This window comes from Mustela erminea, chromosome 9 (assembly GCF_009829155.1).
Source record: "Mustela erminea isolate mMusErm1 chromosome 9, mMusErm1.Pri, whole genome shotgun sequence".
Taxonomy (NCBI): domain Eukaryota; kingdom Metazoa; phylum Chordata; class Mammalia; order Carnivora; family Mustelidae; genus Mustela; species Mustela erminea.
Genome location: NC_045622.1, coordinates 8,127,924 through 8,136,699, shown reverse-complemented (window position 1 = coordinate 8,136,699; position 8,776 = coordinate 8,127,924). Strand labels below are relative to the sequence as shown.

Genomic DNA, 8,776 nt, shown 5'->3' with positions numbered 1-8,776 from the left:
CTGCATAAGCTCTTCATTAGATAGGGAAAGCCCAAAGGTCTTACCACTACAGCAGCCTTCTCGAGTGGAAAGGCTCCATTGAGAGATAGCAGCTAAGGCCATCTTAAATGTCAATTATTTGACAGCTGGAGACTTTCCCTGTTTGTAGACCCCTACGCAAATGCAAGAATGAAACATAAAGGCAAGAGTAGAATGTTTGGAGCCTTCTCCATCTATCTCACCTGGGTACTTTTTTAAAATTAACACATAATGTATTATTTGCCCCGGGGATACAGGTCTGTGAACTGTCAGGCTTACACACTTCACAGCACTCACTGTAGCACATAAACTCCCCAGTGTCCATAACCCCACCACCCTCTTCCTACTGCTCTCCCCACCCTCCAGCAACCTTCAGTTGGTTTCCTGAGATTAAGAGTCTCTTATGGTTTGTCTCCCTCCCCGTCCCATCTTGTCTCTGTGCTACTATCCAAACACTGTGGCTTTTTGCTACGAAATGAGATAACACCATTTTGGATGTGTGGTACATACACGATATAGATAGATAAATGAATGGATGCAGACTTACAGAACTAAATATATTTCACGGGTTACACAGACCCAAGCCAGAATGCTTACCCTTTCGTACTTCTGTTGGCTCCACGAAACTTCGTCCTTCAACTGACCTACGTCCGAGGGGTGTGTCCGCGGAGGGGCAACATGGCACGCGCAGACGCTGTTTCTCAGGGGTCTTGAATGTCAAAGTTGCCGTCAAGATTCGGAGCCTTCCGAATCTTGTTTTGTTTCCTCTCTCAGTCTAGGGGAGTATCATTTCTTAGGGTGAGGAATTCTGAAGATTAGTAGGTTGTGGCCGCAAGCCCTCTACACAAGCTTCTGCGTGGTGCTTTCCCAAAGCGAAGGACGCTATGATGGTTCATGTTCATTATGCTCCTTTTTGCATTCGTTTTGATAGAGTTTTCACCCATTCAACAGGTGCTCTAGAGGGTTCGATGCCGTTACTCAAGTCTGACACTATCTACCTGGAGATAGCTTGGATCCCACCGGTTGAGGGCTCAGTCCCACAAGAATGCTCCCCCACCCACTTCAGATGCCAGTCCTAAATTCTGACCCCAGGGGCTCTAGTTTGGAGTCCAGCGTATTTTACTTAACCGGCAGTTGGAAGAGGTGCACAAAGCAAATGGGCGGGGGGGGGGGGGGGGGGGGGAGGCTCACCCTTCTCCCCAAACCTGCAAGTGTTCAGCAATCCAGAAGCTCTCCGAACCCCACCTTTTTAAAAAGAATTATTTAGGGGAGTGCAAAGGGAGAACAAGGCCCCCACGGAGCAAGAAGACTGATGGGGGAGGGGCGAGATCCCAGGACCTGGAGATCTGACAGGAGCCCCAGACAGACGCTTTAACCAACCGAGCCCGAAGGCACCCCCACGCTTTTGTCTTTTTGTGGAGGCTCCTTAAAGAGTCACTGATTGACAAAATCATCGCCCTGGCGATCAATCCAACTTCCTGCCCTCTTCCCTTTCAGGAGGTTCTAGCGGCCAATCACAGGTTGGTTCCTCCCTCAACAAGCCCCTCCTCAGGTTACCTAGGGAGCGTTCCTAAATCGCTTCATTAACAAAACAAAAAACACCTTATCCCGCTCACTCAGGAAATTCCAAGGGTTTGGGGAGCACTGTGCTGTCGATAGGATGAAGGCTGAATTTCTGTTTGTTTGTTTGTTTTTTTAAATCACAGTATTGTAGTGAGTAACTTGATAAATCAAGAATTTCTTGCCTTTCTTTTTTGTTTCCTGGCATAGTTAACATAAATCAGAATATCTAAGAGGCTGAAATTAAATGTATTAAACACCTTGGTCAATTTCAACATAGAATTCAGTTTTTGCAAATTATGAGTACCCTATCCTGTAGATTTGATTTAAAAAAAAAATGCATTTCAGAGGGAAGAAAGACGTGGTCGGTATGGCGTTTTTATGAGGGATTTCCCTTTTCAAAAGAGGGATTTCCCTTTTGGTGAAGGGGATTCTGTTTTGTTTTGGACTTACATATCCACATTTCCCCTTTGAAACAGAAATCTACGTGCCATTTTACTAAACAGAAAAGCCCAGAAAGAGCACAAGGGCTTTGGGGAAAGACGCATTAACACTGCCCACTCGCCATGGCAGACCTGTATTTCTGTCTTTCTGCTTAGCGAAGCAAGTCAGGATAAAGATTTTTTTCGAGTTGCAGCATTTGGCCCTCTTGACCCCGGGGGGAACACTGGCGCTGGTCTATGAACTTGAAGACAAGGAGGAAGAGAGGAGATTCCCATGATGCTGAAGGGGCTTTTGAGCTAACCTGCCAGCTCACCTCGGTGACTCAGCAACAACTCACAAGGACAAGTTCTGAGTCTCTGCGTTCAGGGCTGTGTTCTGATTAGATGCACTTTTGAAATGGAATTAGAAACTCTTTCACACATGGAAAGCCACTGTAATCTCATGTGAGGCAGTGGTACATAGTGAAAAGAACAGTCTAGAGCAAACAAAACTAGGTTGGAATGGGTATAATATATGTAATAATATAATTAAGTACCCATCGTAATGTCTGACATTTCTATCAGAAGCCTTTCATAAATGTTCATTCCTCCTGAGTAGAAGGCGAGAAGATCATCTTTCATCTCACACTTAGCATTTTAATACAGCTCACAGGTATGCTAGGCATACTTCGTAAACAAAATTTAAAGGTAAATTAGCTTTCTTCTAGCTGATATTAAAACAGAAACTCCTGGCTACAAAATAATTTACCTTGCTGTTTACAGCAGTTGCTTATCATCAGTTTTAGGTCTGATGTGAGAGTATCTTTCATGTACTTAAAGAATGTAGTTGTCATAACCCTAATCATACTGGTGAACCCAGTATTTAAAATTAAAATGTATGCAAAAACTTACCAGAAACGCGGTACATTATTCTGGAAAAGTTCAGTGCCGTGATGCGGATTCATCAGAATCTCTATCAAGATAAAAAACGTTACTATCACTCCCAAATTCCCTCCTGCCCGTCTCTGCTGCCACTTCCCGGGAGAAAACCACCAATCATTTTTCGGCATAGATTAGTGTTGCCTGTTGCAGAATTCATATGAGTGGGGTCACACAGCAGAGGCTCCCTTGGGTAACTCTCCAGTCACTCAGCAGGATGCGTTTACATTCATCTACATTGTTGCACATGTACATAGCTTGTTTCTCTGAATTACGGAGTAGTTAGTATTCCATTGCAAGAACATACCACAATTTGTTTATCCATTTTCCTATTGATTGACCCCTGGGCTCTTTCCAGTTTCTGGCTCTTAAGAATACACTGGCTAAAAATATTCTTGTACAAGTTGGTTTACTTTGTGTATGTCTGTGTGTGTACACATACGCTCTTATTGATTTTGGGTAAGTACCCAAGAATGAAACTACTGTATCATACAGTATGTATATGTTTAGTTTCATAAGAAAGCTGCCAGATCTTTTTCTAAAGTGGTTGTGCCATTTTATCCCACATCCTTGCTAATATTTGGTGTACTTCTCTTTGGTCTTAATTTGCATTTCTTGGGGCTCCTGGGTGGCTCAGTGGGTTAAGCCTCTGCTTTCAGCTCAGGTCATGATCTCAGGGTCCTGGGACTGAGCCCTGCATTGGGCTCTCTGCTCAGCGGGGAGCCTGCATTCCCCTCTCTCTCTGCCTGCCTCTCTGCCTACTTGTGATCTCTGTCTGTCAAATAAATGAATAAAATCTTGAAAATAAATTGCATTTCTTTAATAAGTAATGATCTTGGGCACTGTCTGACACGTATTTATTGTTCATCTTCCTTTGTGAAATGTCTGTTCAAATCTTTTGCTCATTTTTCAAAAGGCATTTGTCTTCTTACTAAATTATAGGATCTTTATGTGTTCTGAATACAATTCTTTTGCCCGATATATGTTTTGTGAATATTTTCTCCCAGCTGTAACTTCTGTATTCATTTTTCTATTACTATCTTTTGATGAGTATAAGCTCTTAAATTTGATGCAGAATTTTTTTTAAAAGATTATTCATTTATTTATTTGACAGACAGAGGTCACAAATAAGGAGAGAGGCACACAGAGAGAGGAGGAAGCAGGCTCTCTGCTAAGCAGAGAGCCCCATACCATGTGGGGTTTCCATCCCAGGACCCTGGGATCATGACCTTAGCCAAAGGCAGAGGCTTTAACCCACTGAACCACCCACGCACCCCTCAGAATTTTCTTTTATGGGTATTTATTTCTGTGTCTTATCTGAGAAAATTTTGCCTAACCCTCCACCATCCCAAGCTGTTAAGATATCCTATTTTCTTCTAGAAGCTTGGTAGTTTAATGTTTTATATTGAAATCTAAGATCCATTTTTTGGTGGGGTATAAGACAGGAATCAAGGTTTTTTCCTAATACCATTAGTTGAAAAGCCTTTCTTTTTTCCACCAGATTTGTCTGACGTTTTTGTTGAAATTAATTGAGTACCTTAGAAACCATTCAATATTTACCATTATGTATGATATTGGTTGTAGGTATTTTTTTTTAAAGATTTATTTATTTATTTATTTGACAGAGAGCTCACAAGTAGACAGAGAGGCAGACAGAGAGAGAGAGAGAGAGAAGAAGGCTCCCTGCTGAGCAGAGAGCCCAACGCGGGACTCGATCCCAGGACCCTGATATATGGCTCGATCCCAGGACCCTGGGATCATGACCCAAGCCGAAGGCAGCAGCTCAACCCACTGAGCCACCCAGGCACCCTGGTTGTAGGTTTTTAATGGATACCCTTTGATTGAGGAAAGACTGAGGAAAGTTGAAAGAAATAACCTTTCATTTCTAATTTTCTGAGTTAAAAAAAAATCACAATGGTGCTGAATTTGTCATATGACTTTTTAAAAAAAAAAAATTAACATATAATGTATTATTAGCCCCAGGGGTATAGGTCTGTGAATCGTTAGGCTTACAAACTTCACAGCACTCACCACAGCACATACCCTCCGCAGTGTCCATATGATCCATTGAAATCATCATCCAGTCTTCTTCATTCTGTCAATATGGTGAATTACGTGGGTAGGTTTCTTTGAAATTTAAATTAACCTCATATCCTTGGAATAAATCTCACTAGGCCAAAATGTAACTTTTTTAGTAAAAGTTTTCGTCTATATTTATGAGGGCTATTGGCCTGTAGTTTTTATGCACTCTCTTTATCAGGTTTGATATCAGGTTATGCTAGCCCTAGAACATGAACTGGGAAGTGTTTTCTTTCCATAATCTATTATAGTTTGTGTAAGATTGGTTTTCATTTCACCTGAAATGCGTACTACAATTTACCAGTGAAATTACCTGGGCCTATAGCTTTCTTTGTAGGAATGTTTTTGATGCCATATTTAATTGAGGTTTCTCAACTCTGGCACCATTGACATTTTTGACTAGATAATTCTTTGTGGTGGGAAGCTGTTTGATGTTTTGTAGGATGGTTAGGGCCAAAACTAACATCTGTCCATTAGATGCTAACAGCTCTCCCTCACCCAGCTGTGACACCAAAAATGTCTCCAGACATTGCCAAATAACCCCTAGGGAATAAAATCACTCCTGGTTGAGAATTATATTTGATCTATATTTTAGAGGCATATCCTAAAGTCATTGAGTTTTCTTTTAATACCTTTTTAAATATATATATTTCTCTATAAATTTTCCTTTAACACTACCTTAGCTGTGTTTTGCAAATTTTTATAAACTGCATTTTCATTACGATTAAATCAGGGATATTTTCTAATTTTCCTTGTGATTTCTTCCTTGGCCCATGTGTATGTGATATGTTCTGTTTGCTTTCCAAGTATTTTGGCATTTTCCAGATATCATAATATTACTGGTTTGCCTTTTAACTCTATTGTGAGAGAATATAATCTGTGAGAGTACAATCTTTTCAAATGTATTAAGACTTGTTTTATGGACCACCATTTGGTCTTTCTTGGTGAACATACCATGTTCTCTGGGGGGAAAAAAATCAAATTCTTAATTGTTGATTGTTGTATTCTACAAATGTTATTTCAGTTAAGGTAGCTGATAGTATTGTTTAGGTCTTCTATGTTTTTACTGGTTATTTTTGCCCAATTCTATGTTGCAAGAGGGGGTGTTAAAATCTGCCTGACTGTGAGTTTATTTATTTCTGTGTTTAGTCCTGTTGACTTTTGTTTCATGTATTTTGAATTTCTGTTATTAGGCGCATACACATCTATGGTTGTCATGCCTTCTTTGTAAAAAGATTCTTTTATCATTATAAAATATCCCTCTTTGTCTCTGGTCATACTGTTTGTTTTGAAGTCTACTTTATTTCATGTTAATATAACCACTTCAGCCCCTTTGTGCTTACTGTTTGCTCAGTATTTACCCTCCTTTGTAAGGAGAACTAATACTATAGCATTTTATATTTATACTGCCTTATTTCTGAGCTGATTCAGCTTTTACGTTCTCCTTTGATCTCTACAGCAGTCTTACAGGGAAAATGATGCTGTTAGCTGCATTCTACAGAGATGAAACTGAGTCGGCAGGAATTAAGTGACTTTCCTAAGAGCATGGTGGTCAGTGAGTAGAAACAGAACTGGATTCCTATCTTGCTCCAATGTCTGACTCTTGGCTGCTATGACATGCTTTTCTCTTAGACGAAGTGGAAGGAGAATTGGAAAAATCCAGTGTGGCATGCCTGGTGATAAGGGAGGGCAAATGTAGGAAGCCTATACTGAGGACGTGGTCCATTTTCTAACATCTAAAGACACGGATGCCCACAGTTCCTCTCCAAGGCTCCAGGCTGACTCTAAAGAAAAAGCTTTTGGTTATAAAGGCAGTGAGATGTGGTCACCATAGGGTGAATGGAATCATTAAGATCTCTGGGCCTCAGAGGCGGTCTGGGCTGTGAGCCTCACGGTTCCAAGATACATTTGAGGAGTGTCAGCTGTGTGTTTGCATTTTGTTATATGTAGTACAGCTTGGCCTGGAGATAGAGGGAGGGATCAGATACTCTCTGCTTGGTCTCCTGCCTGCTCTAAGATTCTCTGACTCCTCCTTGTGGAAGCCATCAGAAAAGCTGATGTCTCCAGCTGCCCCTCACAGGCAGAGCCTGACCTTCTCTGAAGGAGCCTTTCCTTACTTCTCACCTGGCAAACTAAGCCACAGGTGGCCAAGCTGTTGGTCCTCCTGGGGCTTGTCTGCTCCAGCTGGACTGGGGAGCTCGGCTATGCAAATACCAGTTATGAGCTTGAGTTTGTGCCGACCTCATCTTTTGCTTTGAAACCTCCAATGCCCACATGCCTGCCTGGTGAAGGAAATCTGCCTAGGGAATGTAGACAATTGTTTGTTTGTTTGTTAGTCATTTGCACAAGTGGTGAATTATATAACTCATGAACATGAGCTTGTGATTCTATTAAATATTCCTAGCTTTACAGTGATTTCTATAATAAAAAAATGCACTCTACCTTTGTTTGCCTCCCAGTCCACTTCACTTTGGTCACTTGCTGTTCTTAAACTGTAGACCCTTCTGCTTCTGTGTCCTTGACATGCCCTTTCTCTCTGTTGACTCACCTCCCATGCCCAGTTCAAATACCACCCTCTCTGAGAACTGCCCCAGTCTTGTCAGTCAGAGTAAATGACTCTGAGCCCCTAGGGCCCACTGTAGGAATCCTCCCACTGGAGGTGATCCCCAAGGGTCCCCTAGAGGAAAAACATTCCCTTTCAAGAGGTGTGGGAAGGCAGAGTTTGGCCTTCAAAGCAGCTGCAGGGCAAACCATGCAAACGGAGGGGATGAGTGTGCACCCGTTACACCCGTCCTGAGCGGTCCTCCTCTGCTCACCTGGCTTGTCAAGTCCTGAAACTGTGCATTGACCAACGGTATCTGTTTTCAGTCTGGAGCTGGATGGAAAGGGTGAAGCAGTCAGGCAAATCCCCGTGGCTTGGTAATTTCTGGAAAGTCCTGGCACAAGTCATTTGCATAATGCAGACTTAGCTCCCGAAGGGAGCTGCAATCCCGATGCAAACGAACTCCAGCTGTAGTAACGTCCCAGGCTCGGGGTGGGGGGGCTGATGGCGCCATTGCTGGGAGCCCTGGTGGGAGATCACTCTTGCCCTTTCCAGCCCCAGGGACAGTAAAGTATAAGTGGAACTTCCTATGTCAGGCGACTCTCACCTCCTCTTCCCCACGTGGGGCTGGGGCTACAGGCAGGAGTCTGAACCGGGCAGAGAGAGCTGGGAGGCTCTTGGCTCCAGTCCCATGACTCCTGCACTCGTGGCTCTGTCCTGGCCACACGGATGCTCAAGGTCATCTTCTCCAGTGGTCCCACAAGACTTGTTAATTAATAAGCGCTCGCACGTGCGCATTATGTTCTAGGCTCTGCTCTAAGAACTTCACGGTTATTCACTCGTTTCATATTCTCGTAACCGCCGCAGTCGTGCCGGCTGGTTGGCTGAGACCAGGGTCTATGGGGCCGCATGGATCCAGTTTCAAATCCAGATTCTGTCCCTTCGTAGCCATGTGACCAAGGGCCAGTGGCTTGGTGCTTCTCCGCCCTAGCTCCCCCATCTGTAAAGGCGGTTCTGAAAGGATTGCCTCAAAGATTAGAGATGATGCAATATGCGCAAAGCTCTTAGCCTGGGGCCTGGTGTCTTGAGTGACTGCCGGCACCGAGAAGTGTGAGGAAAACCCCGTCTCTCAGAAGTCCCTCTCTGTCGCCCATGGTCTCCTCTCATGGGATCACCAGAAACATTCTCCCGTGAACCGAATTCCATCTTCAGGGTT

At 43.2% G+C, this 8,776-nt stretch overlaps 1 long non-coding RNA gene across 1 annotated transcript; it reads right to left on the bottom strand.

Moving 5' to 3' along the window:
* Positions 1-620: 620 nt before the first annotated feature.
* Positions 621-8,151, bottom strand: LOC116600176. Its single transcript, XR_004289534.1, has 3 exons — positions 7,835-8,151; positions 2,913-2,973; positions 621-793 (listed from the first exon to the last, which is right to left on the bottom strand). It is a non-coding gene; the product is annotated as an uncharacterized LOC116600176 (long non-coding RNA).
* Between the last annotated feature and the right edge of the window lie 625 nt (positions 8,152-8,776).